Genomic DNA, 23,219 nt, shown 5'->3' on the forward strand with positions numbered 1-23,219 from the left:
AAATAAGCTGCGTCCAACAATTTATTCCCAGTTTCATCCAACAGACAAGCAATGGGCGATAACGAAGATTAAGGTAGAAGTCACCAGCGTTACATTGGGTGGATTAAGAATTATTGTTATTAGATAGTTAGGATCGTGACTTAAGAAGTCGTGCACCTACCAATAAGCGGTATAAACGTAAAAAGCGAGAATTTCTTAAAAATAACGATGAATGATTTGTTTCACTATAGACGGTGTGCAAAAAAAGGTGTACACATTCGAAAGGCCCATAATATAAAAAAGTAACTCGAATAAAATAAATGATCAGAAAAAATGAATAAAAAATAAATAAATGAATAAAATAATAAAAGCGAATTCTATACATTTCTTTTATATTCAAGATTTGTCCTATTACAATATTTCGCAATAGAAAATCGTACTAACCATATCTTACCATATCTTTCTTATCTATACCAAAGAAACACACAAAGCAAATCTTGCATTGTATAAAGTAAATCATACAAAAATGTCATCTTGTCATAAAACTATTAGATTCAATATCATCATTTACCAAAATTTCCTTTCGTAATTGAGAATGTCAACTATTCTTGGATAGCATATTTTTCAATTGTTTAAAACACATCTTTCAACAATTTATTTCAAAAAGTAACTGTTGAGAATCTATCATTCAGCTTCGACGGAAAATTGCAAAAAATACATGTCGTTCCAAAAACTTTTCTGGAAATAAAAAATTTCATTTTGATGCCAAATAATTTCAAAATTCACGAAAGATCTAGATCTGATGTCAGAGCCTAAAATGTAGGTTTTGAAAGAAAATTCTTGATAGATATAAAATTTTCTTGAGGAAGAAAAATTATCCTTGGGATACTGAAATGTTTCCATCGAATTTTCCAAATAAAGTAAACTCCGGAACAAAACCAATTAACAGGTGCTTGGGGTTTCTATTACATGGTAGTGAAGAAACAAGTCCACATCGGTTTTAAACTGTGAAGCTATTTTTCATTTTTTTGAATAACTTCACTGCAAGGTTTTAGAGACCCACAACTTTGGGCTTTTTCGGTTTTTTTCGGATTCCAGAAAAAAAATTCGATTCGGTTTCGAAAGGCTTCATGCTCCATGGCTGGCTACGTTCTTGTACTTAACTGTAATTTTGATTTTGTCGAATATCTTAGAACACACGAATAATTGCACTATTTCAACCTCAATCAACTGTAGCAATCAGTATCTGAACCATCCCCCCTTTCAATCTTTTCTTCCAGTAATAAATTCCTCATCGATTGGAATTCCCAAACCCGGAGGCCAACCAACGTCCATCAATTCGGTAAGTTAGCAGCTTGGTTTTTCCTCGAAGGTCACAACAACTCACGTTTAACGCCTTTTGTTGACTCTACCCGAAGCGGGTGGCCGATCCGTGATTCGAACCGTATTAGAACTAAATTGGAAATATATAGTTGTAATTTTATGACTTTGCCGCACTGAAAAAAAAAATCAGTCCGATGGGACCCCATCTCCCGGCAGCTTGGCAGAGTCACACATTCAGTTCGTCTTCCCGGAAAATGAAACCTGCCGTTTTGCCCCGAAGTATCGATCAAACGAGAGTGGGTGCAATACCGTGTATTTTATAGCACTCAACAATCCCTCCTCCGTCGTCAAACCGAACCAGCAGAAGCCAGAGCAACTGTTGTTGTGGGATGGGAAGGTGCAAAGTTGTGCGCGAGGCTGTGACATTCGAAACGCAATTGACTTGACCTGGGAATCCTGGCGAAGGCGAAAAGAAAAGGTTTTATGACTTTTCGGGTGCTGACAGAAGCGTGTGTTTGAGCCAGTTGCAATCTAGGAAACATAAAATCATAAACTACGCTGGGTGCAGACGGTTTCCTGGCAAGTAATGGAAGATGGAAGTCGCAGCGGGGTTTCCATCCCTTCGGGATGAAGAGTTTCTCACTTTCTGGAACTTGAATCCTGCTGGCAGAACCAGCACCAACTACGAGCCCGAGGTTGAACCAGTGCCGGATATGTGCGATGTGTTGTTTGGCTCCCCTCTAGGAATTCGGGCTCGGGTGTAGAGAACACGACAGTCGACCTAACCACGCTGGGTGCATGGAATCCGAGAGGGAGAGTATCAAAATACAATTTATGCTGCACTGTGCACACTCCGATTTTCTAGTTATATTTTTTTTTCTTCTTCATATGTTCTTCCTTTCGGTTAGTTTCGGCGGGGTGTTGCTAAATATTTTTCCTTTCCGAAACTGTCGGACGCTTGGCTTCTTGGCGTGAAACGAATGGATTTCTGTGTCAGGTTCCGTGATGGACGAGGATATTGACTGCAATTTTCCTCGCATTATAGCACATATTATCCGACTGCAGTTGTGTAGCTGAAGGGGGATGATGGGTTTCAATTGATCAATTGGATCGACTGTGTTGGTGGTGGAGGTGGGGATTTATTCGACGAGCTACCATAATCGATATTTAGGGAAGATGGGGTCAGCAAGCCCTGCAGGGTAATACGAACTCTGTTCCACATAATTTTTGTTGTTTTTGTTGAAAAAGTCATTTGTACACATAATACGTCCAGGTCAAGTCTTCATTGTTTTGACGTTGGCGAAGTATCACTTTAATACAAGAATCATCTGAATAATCATCAAAAACAATTCTTGGTTCTTTCGAATGTTGTTTATTTAAATTGCGCTGATCTTTCAAATTGCTGGACAAAGAATATTTTTGTATTATTTTTGTCTTCCCGCTTCATTGGGCTGTAACTCTAATTTTAGTCAGGCCCGTAGCGTGCGGTTGGTCTTGTTGGCCTCCGCCAAGAGCGATAGCCTCAGGGGGCGCTGAAATCATTATGAAATAAATAATAATTAAGGATCAATCTAGGGACAGCTCACTTTTGAGGCATTTTTAAAAATCATAGAAATTAAATGCTTTTCTTTCCATGAAAATTGAAATCCAGAATGTGTTTTGCGTTATGTGTAAAACGTCAATGCCCTACAAGAAACTTGCCCTACATTCAACTAGAAGTCTTTTGCCAGAAAATGCAAAATAAATGCAAAAATAGGAATGTAATACATACATTTTTCTAAATTTGTTGTGCATTTATTATACATTCCTTCCACCCCTAGGGATAAATCATAAGGTACACTTATTTATTGTATTAGAGGTGAACTGAAAATGATAGCCAATGTGAACACCAAAGGAGCGCAAAACTAAGACTTCCCCAAAGGCGCTAGAAGACCACGCTACGACTTTGTTAGTCCCATTCAGATTTATTCATAATAAATGGTGTTGTTCTCAAATGTAAAATCGATGAAAGAATAAATACCCAACATGTTTGATTTGCACGATACGAAAGTTTTAAATGCAAACACTTCAATAGCGAAAGTTATTGCGAATTGCTATTGAAACAGCAGTGTCCTACGTGAGTAGCTAGTTTATTGCCTTCCCTCTAAATTTACAAACAAATCTTGAGTCCTACAAGGTAGCAACATGGAACCATTGCTGTTTGTGTTGTTTTTCAATGATGCTTCATTATTAGTTGGTATTGGATGCAAACAGGTTTACGCGGATAATTTGAAGCTGTGCCTGTGACTGCGTCCGTCCTCAAGGGCTTTTGAATATATTCGTTGGCGGGTATCGAATCGACAAAACTGACCCATAGTCAGCATTTCGGAATGTGAAGTGTATATGGTATATGCTAAACTAACAATCCGCATCGCTCAGATTTAATCTCAAAATCAGTTTTTCCAAATGTACATCGAATACCATGTTTGCTGTGGTTCTATGCTCATCTTAAACCTACTTTTCGTATGCAAATTCGAACACGCCAATGCGAACAAAACGCGTGCACATGGTAGCATGCACAACGTACGCGGTGTTCGTATACATAGGCTCTTGAAACTAGTTTTCTCTTTATCTCACTCATCATCACTAGCGAATTGACTCGTTCTGTTTTGTGTGTATCTTTCTTGTGTATGCACATGGTGTATGTACACGATGTTTAAGTCTAAGTTTGCACATTGCTCGCTTAAGTGTTCCAAGCAAACTTGTACACAATGACTAGGCATATTTGAGGTGCACGCATTTGTGCACAGGTGCAAACTTGTCTCAAGTTCATGGGAAGACTGATCAAACATGCCCAACTTTTTTCTCGTGCATGTATGGTTTCAAAACTATTTTTCCTTGAAAACGGTGGAGTCAAGAAACATGAAAAGGCTTTTTTCATAAAGATAGGTACTTCCCTCGCAGTGCTAGAAGCTGCTCAATTTTTACCTTCCATTGCTCAATACAGCTCTCCTAGAATATTTGCAATAATCCAATTGCGTGGAAAATGTAGCCAAAGACAGTCTAAATTGATAAGTTTTATCAATTTTCAATAATATTGCAATATAACGAAGATATATGAAAAAATCATTTTCCGTCGTCAACGTAAACTGTTCCTGGCAGTACTGCTCCATCGGAATCCAATCAGACTAATTGCAATAGCTTCAGTTCTAGAGCTGGTCATTGAAACTATTAATACTCAAATGAAAGTCAATAGTCACATTAATGAGCCTTACTTGTTTTTGTGAGGAAATTTTGCGTTAATCAAAAGTTATAGCTGTTTAAAAACATTGTTGTCCACAAACAACATGGGCATGAATGGGTTAATTGTGTAAATTGACCGTTATTCATTAAGATATTCATTAAGATTATTTCTTGTCAGATTATCTAACTAAATAAATAAATAAATGATACACAGAAAGTACAGCCGAATAGGCAGATGATCTCGAAGACGTAATTCGGTGCAAAGCAGTCCCGCCAAAGATATTTTTGCACCCCAATACGAGTTAGTAAGGGCACACTGTTTTGTCCCGTCTAGTGCGATTGCCATTGAAAATGTTCTTGAAACAGCCATCATCCGCGCGTTAGTAGATCTAAGCATGACAAGCTTGAATCGGTGACCACACCATCGATCTCAATGTTGTGAGTGGTCACGTAGACGCGTCTCTCTTTCAACAAAAATTGCCTTAGCTTCTTCTTGATTTAAATCATCGTTGAATCCATGACCCGACAGTCTTTTGAAAAGTCACAGTTTTGGTGACTCCGCTTATATCCATCTTTCGAGCATTTCTTACTAGTAACATATTTCCATCTTGCTAGTAATCCGCGAGCATGTCAATAAAAAGGAAAATGAGCGAGACGTCCATAACTGTCGTGAAATTGCTTATATGGAATCTGATCAATATGGAACCTCTTAGGACTCACAACCAGCTCCTTGGTGACGATCAATACAGATTCATGTCTGGATGTTTGAACTTTTCTGTGTCCCATCCCACAATATCTTACATCGTAGGGAGTATGGAATGCTGCGATTAATTTGATGTTATTTACATCAATTAATCTGCCGCTTTTGATCAATTCAGTCGCTAAAATCCAGATATTTGGAATTAATAATAATTTTTGTTGTTTCGATCCTACCTTACGGATCGAGAGATAGAGATTGCCAGGTTTACCCAGATTTATTTCACCAACAACACATACCCCAAGGAAAGCACATGGTACCGTTGATGTTTCTGCTGTACTTCAATTATGTACATATGATGATGTTCATCTCCTTCGTCTGATTCCATCGAATGAAGATTAAAGAATTTTCCAACATCTGTATCCAGTCTTTGTTGAATGGTATAGAAAAGAACCGCATGTTTGTAAACCTGAAAAAGCGCTCGGTGATCTTATTCTCAAGCAAGAGAGATCCAGTTGGTTTAGGCTACTTGCATAAATTGAATGCAATATTTTTTCACTATCGAAAACCTGGCAAAATTTTCCAGGCACGAGCACGAAGTAGTGTCAAATTAACTTCGAATTAGCGACAATGCTGGGTCCCCTTACGATTGACCTGGGTATTTACTTCTTTTATATAGTCACCCCAGAATTACCTTAAGTTAAAATCACAATTTTGCACTTAACTGGACCTAGGCCCGTGCGCAGAATTTTGAATTACCTTTTACCGTTTTAACACACAATGTCATCAGTCAAGTCAAGTCAAGTTGGTCAATATTGCTGAAAAATGTGTTATCACTCCATCGCAAATATTTCTAATTGCACCCGGCGCTACATCAAGATTCCAAACTCCGCACATAGGGTTGAAGCTTTTCCAACCTAAAAAACGGGAGGAATGACCCTAACTCTAAACCTCTATAATCAAAACAAACGCTTTTAAACTTTCTGATTTGTTTGACTGAAAATTTCCTTATAAAAAGGTACTTGTATAATAAATATCAATCAGGGATGTTAGAATTTGATCGATTGTGCAAAGTATGAATGGTCGTATGAATGTTGAAGATTTACCATATGAAAGGGCTTATAATGTCGACAAATTCCTCCAAAAACATCATTTTGGGCGCTTTCATGTGGATTTGTCCGTTGACGGTGATTTGTCGAATAAATGAATATTTTACCACATCCGCAGATCGCTTGCCAAACAAGGTATTCAAGTTGGTTGTCTAAGATCCGGTGCCTAGACTGCTTTAGCATCTCTCCGTCGATGTACATTGTATCCCAGAGCGTTGGACCAGGAATAGAGCCTTATGGGTTTCTGACGAGATTCTAATACATTTCTGACCCCCGTTAGTTCCATAAACCAGAACCTGATTGTTGATTCAAATAGCGCCTCAAAATTCTGCATAGGTGGTTAGGGATCCCTAGCAACAATCGGTTTCATAGTGCTCTTGAAGACATTATTAAAACCTAGAATGCACTTGTAGTGCTCTATAGAACTAGAATTAATACTTGGGAAGCTGTGCTTCAGAACGCGTTGTTGATGTCTATCGTTATCAAGGCGCAACATCGATTTTTTCTTCTTCACATGTTTAAGCGCCGTCTTACGGTTCTGAATCCGTTCACTGCAGACTTTCTTCACCGGAATCCGAGCTGGTTCTTTGAAAAAACGTGATCATTCTCTGGTTGAAGATTATCATGCCGCGGAGAATCATCTCCAAGAGTTTTCCGAGTATACACACTAAGCATATTAGTCAATAGGATGATGGATCCTAGTGAGGCTTGCTGAACATATCCGAGAGTGGTTAGATTGATGCTCTCAAAGTTCCATATGGATGGAACACTTTTTACATATTTAAACCTGTCACCACTTCTACTAGTTCTTCTTTTGAGAATTATATTTTCTCAGGAAGAGCCCTTCTACGACTATTTATAGTATGTCTGTCATAGCCACACGATATGCAACGTCTCAATGGCTGGAATCAGGACTTTACTCTGATTTATCACAAATTTTACAGTGGCTATTTTGTCATACAACACTACATTTTACTACTTTTTGTCTGCCTCTGTGAAATCTCTCCGAGCGTATTTTCTAGATGTAGAACATTTAGGGGAGAGTGGCTACGCTTGATCCCACTTTTGTTTTTTGATCATAACATTTCAATGATATAAAAATTGTAATTGCAAAATATGCCATCCTGTAGTCAATTCGAATTGTAAGAGCTATGAATAATGTGAAAATACGATTACTATGTCCTGTCAGTAATACGAACAGTTTGAAAATCATGTCAAAACGAGGCTTCTGTAAAACCGTGTGGTAACTTGCTTCCCCACCCACTAGGGCTAAAGAAACAAAGCACACTATGACTAAAAGACACGAAAGTCCAGCCAATGACCTATTCTGACAAATGAATGAATAAGACTACCTATTAACGGTAAATCAGTGCTGTTTAACTGGCTTTTCCAACCTTCCATAACTAATACCATAATTCGTTCAAGAAAAAAAAAACATTTTAGATCAATTAATAGTGCCAGGTACTTTATGAAAATGATATTTTTCTATTTCTAAACATTTTGAAAGTGTTTGATAGAACTAATGATAGGGATCAAGAATACCCAATGTTACAGAGATCAAAGATACCTATTCTATGAGGCGAACAAAATTTAAATTTTTTGTATGTGCTGTGAAACTTTTTATTGGACAAACGAGTTTTTCTAGACATAAGCCATAAGAAAGTATTCATATATAATTAGTTCGACGATCTCATACAACCGTTAAAAAAATTTGTATTAGATCTTCGAGATGGATTTAAACGCATATTTTCTAAAATATTATACAACTTTCCCAAACCAAATGTAATATATCAGATTTATTTTTTAAACATCATAAACGACCAAATATTTTCTTTGTATATTGTGATAACTTTTTGTGTATAGATTATGAGATATGGCCAGGAAATCAAGTATCCCCAAGGATCAAGTGTCCTCACTCTCTCCTACTCGGAGGGCCCACAGGACCTGCTTCCACCTGTAAGCTGGGCACAGTATATTCATTCTTCGAAGTTTATTATGGCATGGTGGTGTCACATGCGCTCATTATTTTATATTAATTTTTCTCAATTCAAATCAGAAGAGGGACTTTCTACTGTAGTGTTTCTTCAGAGATTATTGTCAAAAGCATTGAATATTATTACTTGCTAGCTATATAAATAACACCCTTCAAACTAATAACGCGATCTAAATAAATATAAGAATTGGCTTAGCAACACATAAACAAATAATGTTACAGGTTAGAGTTTACCAAATTTATTTTTTAGTTGAAATTTCGACAACAATCAAATCAATGTTTCAATGATACGTTCACACGCATTTATGCATATCAAATGTGCACGTAGTAATTCAGGGTAGTACATGGCTCAAAATTCAAGACGTAAATTTTAGAAAATATTCGCAATAAACACTCACCGGCACTTGTCACTGCGCTAATTCGTCAATTATTCTTCCAAAAGCAATGCTATGTCCTGTCCGCTGTTACTCGCATCTGTATATCTCATCACTCACTCGGTTTCTGTTCATTTGTTTCCGGAACAACTCAGTTCTGGTGAGTGGTAAATGGGTCGTAAATTTTGCATTTGAATATTTCATTTTGCAGGTGATAAATTAACATTACGGCTATTAACGTACGTGCGTTCGCCCTTTCGCGTGGAGAGAGCTTTTCATTTCGACGAATGTGGCGTATTTTGGTTTTGATTTAATCTGGTTTGTTTTTTGTTGGATATTTTATTCTATTCACTTGGAAAATTTTGTTTAGCGCTACGCAACATGTACAATCCATATTAGTACTGTTTCGAATCACTGCAGATGATGGAAGTGATATTGTTTCGTGCAGTACAGTGTATGTGGAGTATTTGCAGTTTCTGAACAAGTTTAGAAAATTTTAACAATATTACACGAAAAGTACACACTGACATCAGTTATTTTCTCCTGGTTTGGGGACGAGCATAGCGTAGTTGGTATATCGATTGCCTTGTACCAAGCTCACCTGGTTTCGATTTCCAACATAGCGTTAGAGATGTTCCAAAAGAGATGTCTCTATGGCAGCCCTAAGTTTGCGCCGCTAAAACAACAAAAATGATCCATAAAAAATTGAAAAACGATCCATAAAAAAGTTGTTCATGTTCCATAAAACAAAACTGAAAATCCATAAAACAGTGTGAATGATCCATAAAAAGGGGTCATTTTATCCATAGATTATGTAAAATTGAACCATAAAATGGTCGCAAAAGAGCACTAAAATAGTAATAAAAGAGCAATTAAAATCAACCAATGCCCCATAAAAATATTGGAAATGTTCCATAAAATGATACATTTTGCGCCATAAATTAACTGACATTGATCCATAGAATATTAACAATGTACATTAAAACACGTCGATATGTTCCATAATATCGACAAAAATGTTCCACGGTATTACAAAATGGAGCAATAAAATGTCAGAAAAAGTTCCATAAATTTGATGAAAATGTTTGCTAAATAATTTTTCTTGGTCCATAGAAGATGTAAAAATGAACATTAGAAATGATTCATATATCAAACGTTAAATTATTGTTCATGGATATTTACAAAACGATCCATAGAAAAGAAAATGTAAAACGATCCATTAATATGTGCTTATGCACTAGAAAAAAATTAAATTTAATGAATTCATGCGCAATTTTTGCTATTCGAACTAATAATAAAGTTTATTACATTTGGTTGTAATGTCAAACTACAACAAACAATGCTTACATTACAGTTAAACTTCAGCTTCCGTATCCCACTAGTCAGTTAACTGACCTTAGCTAACCTGAAATCATTATGGCAACTCTTTAAACGTCAGGGTATTTATGATATTAGAACGCTGAGAGGTTTTAGACCACTGGCACTGATACGGGCTGGCATGAGTCGCAAATACTAGCTGAATAACTATCTGAAGCGAAAACAGACACTTTATAAACGAACACTGACTAATGTGGCTACGCCACATCGCTTTCTAGTGCACTGTCCGACTTCGCTGCCGCTCAGTCGGCTTTTAACTAGTTATAGCCCCTATGTTTAAGTAAACCGGGCAAACGAGAGGACCACAGGTTTGCTTGCAATTCCAGCTACGAGTTAATCAATGCCTCGTCCAACGGATCCTCAGCGGCTTTGCGCCGCTTCGGATCCTTGTCCTCGAATATGCGGCCAAGCCGCATCACGCTACCTCCCAGTATAAGCTCACTTGTTAAAACACTGTTACTGTTATGAGAACTATTAAGCACAACTTATTTTCTTATGGATCGTTTTGTAAATATCCATGAACAATAATTTAACGTTCGATATATGAATCATTTCTAATGTTCATTTTTACATCTTCTACGGACCAAAAAAAATTATTTAGCAAACATTTTCATCAAATTTATGGAATTTTTTCTGACATTTTATTGCTCCATTTTGTAATACCGTGGAACATTTTTGTCGATATTATGGAACATATCGACGTGTTTTAATGTACATTGTTAATATTCTATGGATCAATGTCAGTTAATTTATGGCGCAAAATGTATCATTTTATGGAACATTTCCAATATTTTTATGGGGCATTTGTTGATTTTAATTGCTCTTGTATTACTATTTTAGTGCTCTTTTGCGACCATTTTATGGTTCAATTTTACATAATTTATGGATCAAATCGCCCTTTTTTATGGATCATTCACACTGTTTTATGGATTTTCAGTTTTGTTTTATGGAACATGGACAACTCTTTTATGGATCGTTTTACAATTCTTAATGGATTATTTTAAATATTTAATATGCAAAAGTACATTTTCCCATGTCTCTATCCTGAAAAGAGGCGAATGACCATAAAGGAAAAAACCTCTATAATCAAAATTAAAATAAAAAAAATCCTGCATAAATATTAATAAGGAGGAAACTGGGTCAGAACCCTCGTTTCCACGAACGGCACATAACTTATAACTTTTGTAAGCCATAATTTACTTTTGGACTTAGTCTCATCAGTATCTGACAGCAATAATTGAGCAACCAAATTTAAGTTGAATTAATAACTCGGAATATGACAAACAACTGGTTTTGGATGATTTTCCGCTAGCACAGAAGTTATGAATTCTTACAAAAATTGTTATTCTGTTTTCAAGAAAATTAAACCAGTCGTTCAGTTCAGGTAGCCGTGCATCCTATTGCTATTTAAATTATACTTATGGAAGGATTTTCAAAATCAGCGTAAGTTTTAGTTCCGATGATGAATTCATCAATTCCATTAACTAAATACACTAAATTATTAAACAGAAGAGCTAATGTCAGTTGATATTAATCCCCATAATAGCAGGGTACAGTGCTTCCCTATTACTGGCACACCTAATCTAGAGTAAAAAATACATTTCCTTTGATATTAAACCTCCCCGTAACAGTCACCTGCCCAGCTGTCCCGTGACATATTTCACCGGCTATGATTAACAGCCCAGCAACGCTCTCTTTTTTCAATCCAATTCCGTGTATCCCGTCTTGCAGCTCCTGTCGCGATACATAATCCCTGGGCGAATATATTTTTTCTTCCTGGAAGCTTTTATGTCAGGTTTTTTTTTTCTACACAGGCTTGCATATAGAAACAAGGTCACCAGCGAAAAATGAAATGGTGCGCTTGTTATATGAGGAATATTTTCTTATGAATCAAATCGGAAAACCTGCGATTCTGGGCCGGATATAAAACCGCATTAACGTCGATTCAGCCCACCTTAGGAATGTTTCGATTCGTTTAGAAGGTTGTACATGTGCAGCTGTTCTATATTTCTGACTAAGATTGCTCTTGGATGGCGTTTCCAAATGCCTTGGGAGTTTCCTCAGAACAGTTTTCAGTATCTGAACAACCAACGTAACGATGGCATGTTCTTAAAGGACATGTTTAGCTTTCCAAGCAAGGATTATGCTGGTTTTAATTTATGGGACTGCTGCAGTTCCAGGTCGTTAACCCGTCGCTACTGTCGCATACTCCAAACAAATCTCTCCAACTCTGATAGCATCCTGTTGCCCGGACTGTGAAAGAAAGGGTGGGGTGGCTACTGGCAACTGCCATAAGTAATCGATTTTAACCCATGCAGCACATTTTTCACTTACGTTGGATCTTGCTGGTGGTCCTTGGAGAGGACTCTTCAGTCGGTGGCGAACGTTTTGTGTTCTTCTACACACAAGAATTTCGTTATTGAGTTCCGATCCTGCAACCCCGCCAACCGCATGGCTGTTTGATTCTACTGGTCGAGCTCACCACGAGGATTGCTTATTTATGGTGCAATATGAAAAAGCTTGCCGCTGTAACATAACTGAGGTTGAAATGGAATATATCGGTTATTCTGAGAACGTAGCAAAAATATGTGAAAAATGGTTTATGCTACAAAACTAGATTTGATTCTGTAGCAAACTGGATTTGCAACACTCATATCAAAGCTTAAAACTAACTTATAGATTGTAAACTTATCTTAGCAATAGCAGTTTTTTATACTTGACGCTTCTCGTGTTTTTAGGTTCTGAATGCTTTGAAGCATTTATCCACTCTCATTGATTGCTAATTCTACATTTGTTCTTTACAAATGTTCGACAAAATTGTAAAAATGCATTTTCATTTGCATACAATATTCTTTACGCACTAGATCCTCATATTATTTATAAAAATTATTGCATTTTACTGTTTGTGAAATTCTCAATAATATATCCACTCTAATATACCTAGTCGCGTATTAACGTGCATTAACAAGTCGCTGTCGTGATATTCAATGTAACTGTTGGATTATCATTGTAGTTGTATCAGCATCAAAATTTCATTGAATGTACGAAAATGCATGATAATGACATAAAAATGAAAAACCTGCTTTAATCGACTCATTGGTGCTCTTGCTTCTTTCTCATTTATTTAAACTATTATTCAATTACTGGTTATGTTAAATATAATTGGACATGTCTACAGGCCACATGCGATTATCCGTAGACTAGATCAACCGTAGCTCGATTATTCGAAACTCGGTTATCCGATAAAATTGTGCGAATTTCCGTTATCCGATTTTAACGAAAAAATAACTTGGTTATTCGAAAGAATTGGAATATTTTTTAATTGATTCGACTACAATTTCCGGAAGAATTCACATTTTCTAAAAAAATAAAAGCTTCGTAGAAGTACGGAAAATTCGGATATTTAGAAAACGATTTAAAATATAATGCGATGTCCTACATATTTTCATACACAAATCAATTACTTTTCAATAACATTCAATTAGCTAAAGGTTACTAAATAGGGAAAGTTGTGAATATTTTAGAGTTATAGTACTCGAGTGAGACTAAGCATTTGAAATATACAGATCGGAAAACTAGGAGTGGCTTAAAATTTTACAGACTAAACTTTTGTCTTCTGCTGGCAGGAGTCGAGCTTATGCAGTTTCACTACGAATCGCCCAACCCAATCAGAAATGCATTATAAAATCATTTCAAGACTATATCTCGCGCTGTTGATTGTTATAATTTTCTGTTATTTTAACTAGTAACGAGACCAGACTTATAACACAGCTTACTATGAAAATTGCATTCTGTTATAATCTTGTTATAGCATTCTGATTGGGGAACGGGACTTGTCTCTCTCTTTACCATGAGAACTCTGCACTTGACCTACACTTGACTAGAAATACGATTAGAGCGTTTTTGTGTATAAGTGAATACCATTGGAACCAAGGGGTCTGTTGGTAGGGAAACAAAAAACAAGCATAATCATAAGCATAAGAGATTGCCCATGATTACCACATCTTTATTGACCTAGCCCAATGGATGTTCCAAAATGTTTATTGGATGCAACACACACGGGGGTAACCATGTTATTCCACATTGTGCAATATGTACTAACCCCCGTATGCTGATCAATACCGACACCGTTAAGATCCGGTTGCAGATCTGCTGGGGAAGGAAGGAACATTAGTGCAATACATGTTGCTTCTAGTGCCCAAGAAATCCTCTGCACCTCCTCTTATAGAACGGGAAGGGAAATTTTTTAGTGCGCATGCCAATATCATGCAATAATCGCCCTGGACAGCCGGCTACTGAGAATTCATGAATCTTCTTAAAAGTGTGATGCGGATATTATTCTTTGATTGATTAGACACAGATCGGAGAATATAAAATTACGTTCATACCCAACGTTTCGAATGTAATTAGTTCAGTTTTTCATAAGAAAAATTGAATTCACGGAAGTTTTCACGAAAAATGCTCGGTGGGTTTGGGTGGTTTGATCCTGGGTCTGTGGCTTTCGACTGACATAACCCATTCTCGTTTGTCCGGACTGGTTGGTGTGTTCCTACTTACAAATGAATAGATTAATCCGCTTGCATGGCATTGGAGATAACAAAAGAGAACAGAAACATCTTTTTATAGGAGTAGACAAACTACACGGAAAAAATCCGTTCATAAATTCATGAACAGAAGGTCACGATTTCGTGAACTGAACGATTCACGAAAATCGTGACCAAGTTCCGGAAATTATGAATAATAAACCTCGTATTCATCAACCTATTTGATGTGACTTGTATGAGGATCCAAGGTGGACTGTCGGGCGGATGGCTGGTTGGATGGATTGACGAGCTTCGTCCCAATGGAATTCTTATTAATTCTTTATCAATTTCAAACTAACTCTTTACCAAATGGAATTCTTTACGGATGAGAACGGTGAGAAGTGAAACACAGAGGATACACTTAACTACTCTGTATTCATTATTTCACTCGTGTCAATTCACATTTCAAAATTAATTCACACTTTTCTCGTCTATGTGGTAGTGCTCACGCCACCGGCGGCTACAGCTGGCATGCACTGCCTGAAAATCTGCTGCCTTCCTCCTGGCCTTCGTTCGTCGGCAGGCGCAGCTTGAATCAATACCGATGAAGCAGAGCAAACACGTTTATGCACGATCGTGCATGGGCTCTCGGTGCTGATGCTCGTTGCTCGTCGAAACTTGCTGCTGCTTCTGTTGTCCGATCTTCTTGTTGTTGGTTCCACTGTTTACCACTGAATGGTTCGTTCGCAACTGAATCAATGGCTGCTTGAGAGGTGCGCTTATATAGCTGCTGCATATACGTGCTTCGGTGTGATTGGTGGAAAAAATCTACTGCGCAATTGATGTTTACTGCGCAATTAACGCTTACCACGTCATTACTTTTTTCTGCTGCGCAATTAACTTTTTCAGTCCACAGTGCGGACTGAACACTATTTGTGTGTGTTACATTACAATGTTTGGTTGGGTTACTATTGTTTACGAAAACCGTGATCAAGTTCCTGATATTATGAATAATAAACCTAGAAAACTAACTCGCTCTGAATAAATACATGGCGTTACATTCCAATGTTTGGTTTTGTTACTGTTGTTGTCCCCTTAAAATGTTTATTTTGTTGTGATTCTTGTTCATGATTTGGGAATACACAATCGACAGTCAAACGTTGTTCATGATTTCAAGAGCTTTTTCGCGATTCTTGTGAATTATCATGACGTTAGCGGGATTAAAATTCATGATTTCATTATCTTACTCGCGATGCTCGTAATTTTTATTCACGTTATCGTGATATTTTAGTCATGAGTAAAGTGATTCATGTTCATGATTTTAGGATCTTTGTCACGATTTTAAATATTTTTGTCAAGAGGTGTCTGATTTGTGTTAATGATTTCAGGATCTTAGTCACGACTTTTGTAGCTTCTGTTCATGTTATCGTGATATTTTAGTCATGAATAGAGCAATTCATGTTCATGATTTCAGGATCATAGTCACGATTTTCGTAATTTCTGTTCATGTTATCATGCTATTTTATTTTAGAGCTTATTTTCAAAGAGTAATGTAACTAATGGTCATGATATCAGCAGTTTTATCATGGTATTCGTAAATTATCTTCACCTAATCGCGATCTATTATTTTTTGGTTACTAACGGTTGTTTTACTCCGAATAACGTGACAATATGAACCGGATCATTAAAATAAGATTCATTCGCGATATCTAGTTCTGTGAACTACATCACGCACACTATTTGGGGTTCTCAGTTCAGTTTTCGTTTTCTGGCCGGACATTACAATGATCCGTATCAAATGAAAAACGATGTTCGAGGTCCTAATAGCTTTTTATATCTACTGCTTGTACCTATTACTGGTTGCTAGCAGCTGGGTATTTCATGAAAAAGTGCATGGAACAAAAATGATTCCACGAATAATACGCCAAATTTGGTGAAACAGTTTATGTAAAACTTTCATTACTATGTTGCATGAAATTGCAAAAGATTAGGGATATCTTCTAAATATCACAAGCTCGCTAATAGATACTAGATAGATCGTAAATCATGTACAAGGAATCTTGAATTAGTTCACGAATACATGGATAATATTTTATGATTTCGTGAACTTTTTCACGAAAATGAATGATAAGTTGTGACTGTTATAGTAGATATCATGAATCAGTTCACAAATACATGAATAATATTTCATGATTTAGACTATTTCTCGAGTATGGATATTGGATCGTGACTAATATATTAGGCATCATGACGAGGGTTGAATGGACTCATGAATAAAATTCCGAATTTCGTGAAATAGTTCAAGAAAAAATAGCCTAAATCTTTTGATTTTGTGAACTTATGTTCTTATATCTATGACAAAAATCATGAGTCAACCTTTGGTTTTTTGTAAAATGTTCATAAAGTTGTGAACTAATTCGAGTACTGAGAATTGAATTAGAAACAACTTAGCCGTAAACCGTGACTGAAGTTCACAAAACAAAAACAAATATTTCCAATAATGAAAGCGTTATGCGGACGTTACTGAAGGGAAATCGAACATAATTATGAAAGCCATGATTTTTATTCATATTCCTGTTTACGTAACGTAAAAACGTGATTGGTCCAGAATTCATGTCACTTTATTCACGATTTTAGGAACATTTTTTTCCGTGTAGATAACAGACATCATACTCTAAGAGACAAATTTGCGCTAAATTGTATCCTCTGCACCGGTGTTCACAGACAGTCTGTCCAAATAGTCTTTAGTAAAATTTTGTTTGCAGTTTGGTAAGACCTACAACATAATATCACTAAGTATGCAATACTTAGTACAATACTCTTCCAATTGTTGTTGCCCACGGATAATATGTCAAAGTGTGCTAAAAACACAAAGAATTGATTTTTTTTTTGAAAATTCAAGCAAAATTTTATTTTAGGTTATTGATTACCTTAAATAGGGCAAAAATTGGGTCAATTACCTCATATTTCGACTACTTCCTAACAGTGCCGGACCCATAAACTTGATTGAATACAATTGGAAGATTGTAGACCAGAATAGTTGGTTAAAAAGGATGAGCTAACGGAAGGTTGATAAAATCGGGTACAAAAAGATAATAAAATCGGGGTGCATTGTCTTCCAACGGATTGATTACGGTTAGTCTATGCAATTTTAATGTCTTGACGCATAGTATCCTTGAGATTTGTTTCTTCATAACCTCCCATGCATCGACGAAACCGCAGCAAAAAAAAAACACTGAATATAATCTTTTTCACACCATGATCTTTCCATCGTGCCGTCATCAGTTGTTCTCGCGTTTGAAAGTTTTATCGATTTCGGATGTAAGTGCTTTTAAAATGGTGCTATTTTCCGAACGTGATGATAGAAAGATTATGCAGTACGTCTGGTAAGAGGATGTGAAAACGTAGTGAAGTCCGCTGTAACAGCTGTCGTGTACTGCAGTTAGTATTATTCCGAGAAGCATTCAGTTTTTATTTAGAGGGATTGTTGATTTAATTTTTTTTAAGATTCTTAACTAAACTGAATATTATTTGATGGTTCATTTGGTATATGTCTAGTTTAATTGGATTGCAAGAAATATATTTTGAAGCCACGTTTTGCTGGTCTTATTGTAAACGATGATGCTCCTTCGAGTCGACTAATCAATCGCTTGTAGAAAACAACTGTATAATCTGCTAATTTTTGATTGGACGACTTGTAGTGTAGAAAAGTATTTTTTATAAGATTTCCTGCATTCCAATTGGACTTATTTTCGTAAGTCTTGCCATTTTAATGTTATATTTATTTTAAAAGAGCGTTAAAAATATTTTCCCTTTTAAAAACATTATTTTAGATCAATTGTGTTGAATCAAATTATTTATACTTGATTGGATAGACTCTTTTCGTTCACAAAGTTTCATTTGCTTATAAGAGAGTGCTTCTATCTCACAAGCCGAGTTAGTGTGGAATTTACTCTACTCTAGAAATACCATGTTTACAAACACTCCATCCCACAAGGTCAACCACGCTAGGACGAGTAATCCAATCGGATGAACATGAATTAATCCGACTCAAATTAGCTCCAGTTAGAAGAACAGCAAATCTACTCGAATTAATGCTACAAATAAAGCTGAAGATTCACTTCAAAGCACTTTCAAAACACCCCTGTTCATCATTTCGGGGTTAGCGTAAAAAGTGCTTCATCCCTCTTGAAAATGGATCCGTGAAACATCAAAAAATAAAAAATAAACTCCATCCAACATCAAACGCCAATCTGCTCACCTAGGAATAGGATGATGAGTCGCGGCAAACAGCCATGGCACATCGCCGCAGCTGTACAACAGTCACACACACAAAAAAAATATAACAGAACCCGTACAGTAGTAGGTAAGAGTAACCCATACAGAACCTTCAGCGCGTAAAATCCGGCCGCGAGTTCGGCATCATTTAAATCGTAAACATTATGCAGAATGTTAATAAATCATATTCCTGCTCCCCTTTTTTGCTGCGGCCCGTGCATGTATAACTAGAGAGAGAGAGGAGATGGGGCTACACAGATAGAGAGATGAATGGGATGAATTTGGCGCTTTTTCCAGTCTGGTGACGAACATCCAATTTGGAGCCACTTCCAAATCGTACTGCCAAGATCTTGCCGGCTGGCTGGTGGGTTGGTTGGTTGGTTCATGGTGTGGCTGGCAGGCAGGTCGATTCCTATCGCCGCCAACCGTCAGTGCGAGCAAAACGAGCACACAACCAGCAGCACGACGCGCGCGGTTCGAGTTCGAGAGGGCAACCGGGCAAGAGTCGTAAAATAGACAAAATGCGAGCGCGCCGATCAAGGTAGCTGTGGAAGTGGCTTGTGATGGAGTGGAGGAACCTGTGATGCTAAATAGATACAGCGAAAGAGACGCGGGCAGAAATAATAAAACTGACATTCAAATGAATTTTTATAGTTAATAAATCAATCAATTTTGTAAATTATTCAAAAGGGAATGAAGTGGCTTTTCAGGAATGGATGGAATGCTATTTCGCGCTGTTTGTTGGTGAATGCCGTTCTTCGAATGGGCTGCGATCAGATAGAGGAACATTTGTTACGATGACGGCACGGGATTGGAGGACCACTCGGGAGAAGGGTGGATATTTACAAAAAATTAATTTAATTTGCTATCTGCTTCATAGAGGTCCGACAGTTGATGGATTACGATTGAGTTGAAATTGGAGTCTATTTTTTCAGTTCGAAAGTGCAAAAGTTTTTACGCCAAAAATCACAGTGAATCACCTAGCACATACCTATCCACTATGAGTAATAATGAGGGCTAGTCGAAGTAGTGTATTTTAAATGTCGGTTTTTAACAAGTTTGCTAAAATTTGATTTCAACGAAATACAAGATCATCCATTCAATTCGGTTATAACAATTCTACGAGTAAATACCCAAAAATTAAATCTACCTGAACTTAGAGGCTGTCGTTAGCGATAGTTCCGTACAGCCAGGAAAGCGTATGTCAAAAAGATAGCTGAGTACATCTTCATCAGACGAGTATTCACCACTACCAGTTCTATTTGAACTGACATGAAAGTCTTTCGATTTCGAAAGTAATTTATTTATCTACTAGTCCCGCTGAGCAATGAGGTTAGAATTGCTACTATGGGTGAGTTTAGTTTCTCAACAACATCGTCCAAATAACTTGGAGATTCAATCGATGGAAAATTCTTATGAAAGATTATGGCCAATTTCGTACAAGTTTTTAGTTCGCACTTATTTTTTTTTTAAATTCGTTTATTTGACACGGCTCATAGCGGTAGCTTAACGGAGCCGTGGATCTTTTATATGTTTACAAATGTAAAAATAAAAATATAAACAAATATTATAATATTGGATCTCGTGCGCGCAACTTTTTATCGCGAGCGGAGACCTTCTTTCGCGGGGCTTGCTGGCAATCTGCATCTGGGGGGTCGTTTAATTCTTTTTTGTTTTTCACGTCCAGGTCGAAGCCGGCTTGGTGTTCGCGATCAGATGTTTTTCACTGTTTCTTGCATTTATTGTGTACCAGCGTAAATCCGTCACTGTTATTGTTATCCTTTCCAATGTTGCTTACAGTTGATTTTGCGGTACTGGATGCTTCTTTTGTGGTTGTCATTATGGTCTGTGCAACTGCTGCCACAAATTTGGCCACCGTTTGTGGTTCAGGCATTGGTATTGAAAACTCTGTTTTGGGTTGGTTTGCCGTAGATGAGTTGGCAATCGGTTGAGATGCGTCTTCCTCTGCATCTTCCGCGCAAGGTTGTCCATGATGAGCTGTCTGATTACAATACTTGCACGTAGGAATTTGCCCCTCATGGGTGCATAGCGTAGTTTGCATAATTGTAGTTCCGTGAGTTTTGAGTTTTATTGTCAAGTAGGAGGGTATTGACCTTTCAACCCGCATCCTCACTACAAAAACGCCGTTAGGAGTACCCGGGAAGAAGTTTCTCCAAGTATCAGGTGTAACGGATTCTACTTCTCCGTATTGTGACAAATTTGCAATTGGCTCAGGAGGGGTACGAGGTGATAGGTCATATAACCTTACATCTATGTAATCATTCTCAATATATACGGGAATCTTAATTCCAATGTTGTCGCTTTCAACCACGTGTTTTAAGTTGTTCTTCAAAACGAAACGCTCGGCTTGTGCTAACGTGTTGAATGATATTAACACTGCACTGCGAAGATGATGATACTGAAGGTACAACACTTCCGTAAGTCTAAGTTGCATTTTTACCTTCAGAAGGTATTCCACTTCACTAAAACTCGGTCGTTTTAAACAAAATTTAAAGTCAACGACCGCAGCGTTGGGTCGGAGTAGAGCTTTTACGTCAACTTTACTCATGATGACAAGAATAATCCGATGTTTCCTTTGTTCTCGAGACAATGCACACTAGATCGAGAGGCCTGTTGTTCACTTGGCTCGATTGTACGTGTGACTGCGGCTGAAGTAGAAAGTAGACTGAGTTCGTACTTATGATGTACTTAGGTACTTATGATCAAATAACAACGGTTCAAGCTCTTTGGGTACGAACTAGTCTGCCACCTTATACGCAACATCATCAGATAGGTGGATTACACCTAACATATCTTCTCAGTCAGATCGTGCACATGTTGGGCGATTTCCAACATTGAATATAAATGCAAACTTGTGCTGCTTAAGCATTCCATCAATTCAGCCTACAGTGTGATGAGCATTTGCATCACTACCGATTATAAGTGGAGGAGACCCATTTCTGCTACAGTATGATACAGCCCTTTAAAAATCTACAAAAAACGATGATTCATTTTACAGCAAATATGGCGAACAATAGACGTAGACAATGATTTGGAGGCCATTTTTAGCGCCAAAAAACTTTTTTTCCACGCCTACTGCATCTTGGGTGCCATTCATTTCTCTCTTGTCAATGTTATCAGCGGTAATGTTGGCTTGGTGCTCGCGATGAGATGTTTTGCCTTGCTTCATACATGCTATCTATTAATTTGGAGATGCTGGACACAGCATTTGCAGTTGTCATTAGTGAGTAGTAGCCCAAAATTTGACACCCGTTAATTATTACGGGGATGGTTTTAAAGACTGTTGAAGTTGAAATCCGTTAATCAGTTTCGCAAAGATTTCGGTGTATGGTTTTCCATAATATGACGTCTGATCAGTGAAGTGACATATAGAAATCTGTCCTTGATATGTGGAAAGCGCTATCTGTGTATTTCTTGTGCTTTGTAATTTTTATTGTAAGCTTAACTAGACAGGCATATGTTGGTTGCTTCACTTTTTGCTATCTCTGTAATCTGATTTACGTTTTCGTCATCGATCAGATCAAATTGCAACAGCTTCAGATGATTCAATAAGACTTTTTGATTGTGCCGTCACTCACTTCACATTTTTCGGAGATTTGGCGTTTTTGTTATAATCCTGACACAATAAGACTTCGGTTTTGGAGCTGCAGTGCTTTCGACTCATAATTGATATTTTTAAAAGTTATAACATAACTATAAGGTATGGTAAAGGTGTAATAAGCCAGAAATAATTTTTAGTTCTAGTCCTGCATTTTTTTGTACACTAGAAGGTTAATCATGAATTATTACAACACTATAGATTAAGTTTTACAGTAGTTCAGTATATGTAATTATTTCAGGTTATTTAGGATGAATTTGAGTAATATGGTACACATTTTCGATTGACGTCCTGCATTAGAGCTTGTACAATTGTTTCCGGAACGCTATCTCTGTTTTTGTTCATTTCCTAACCATGTCCTTTCCTTCCTTCACCTCTCTTATGGTTTTCCGAAGATCGCGTTTCATCGTTGCCCAATAGGTTTCGATCGAACGAAATTCAAAACATTGAAATGGGTTCATGTCTTTTTGCACAAAAACAAAGAAATGTTCAAATACCACTCTCGTGCGGTTTTGAAATATGGACATGGTGCCAATTGGGGAAGGCCCAACAAGCCGCCCTGGAAAACTAACCGTTACGAACAATGCAGAAGAAAATACGAATCGGAACGATCGACAAGGACCTACGCGACGAAATAAGGACTACGATTGGAAGCTCGGAACATGGAACTGCAGGTGACTCTGCTTTCCAGATTTCGACAGGATAATCTACGACGAACGCCAACC

The 23,219-nt window shown here is 37.3% G+C and overlaps 1 protein-coding gene across 1 annotated transcript in view; it reads left to right on the forward strand.

The window, feature by feature from the left end:
* LOC131691945 (toll-like receptor 6) overlaps positions 1 to 23,219 on the forward strand; it is a 277,845-nt gene that overhangs the window by 96,624 nt on the left and 158,002 nt on the right. The window contains exon 2 of the mRNA XM_058978725.1: positions 1,260 to 1,321. The gene's annotated coding sequence lies outside the window, so the exon portion shown is untranslated. The remainder of the gene's footprint in view (positions 1 to 1,259; positions 1,322 to 23,219) is intronic.

The sequence above is a fragment of the Topomyia yanbarensis genome, chromosome 3 (assembly GCF_030247195.1).
Source record: "Topomyia yanbarensis strain Yona2022 chromosome 3, ASM3024719v1, whole genome shotgun sequence".
In the NCBI taxonomy this organism is placed as follows: Eukaryota; Metazoa; Arthropoda; class Insecta; order Diptera; family Culicidae; genus Topomyia; species Topomyia yanbarensis.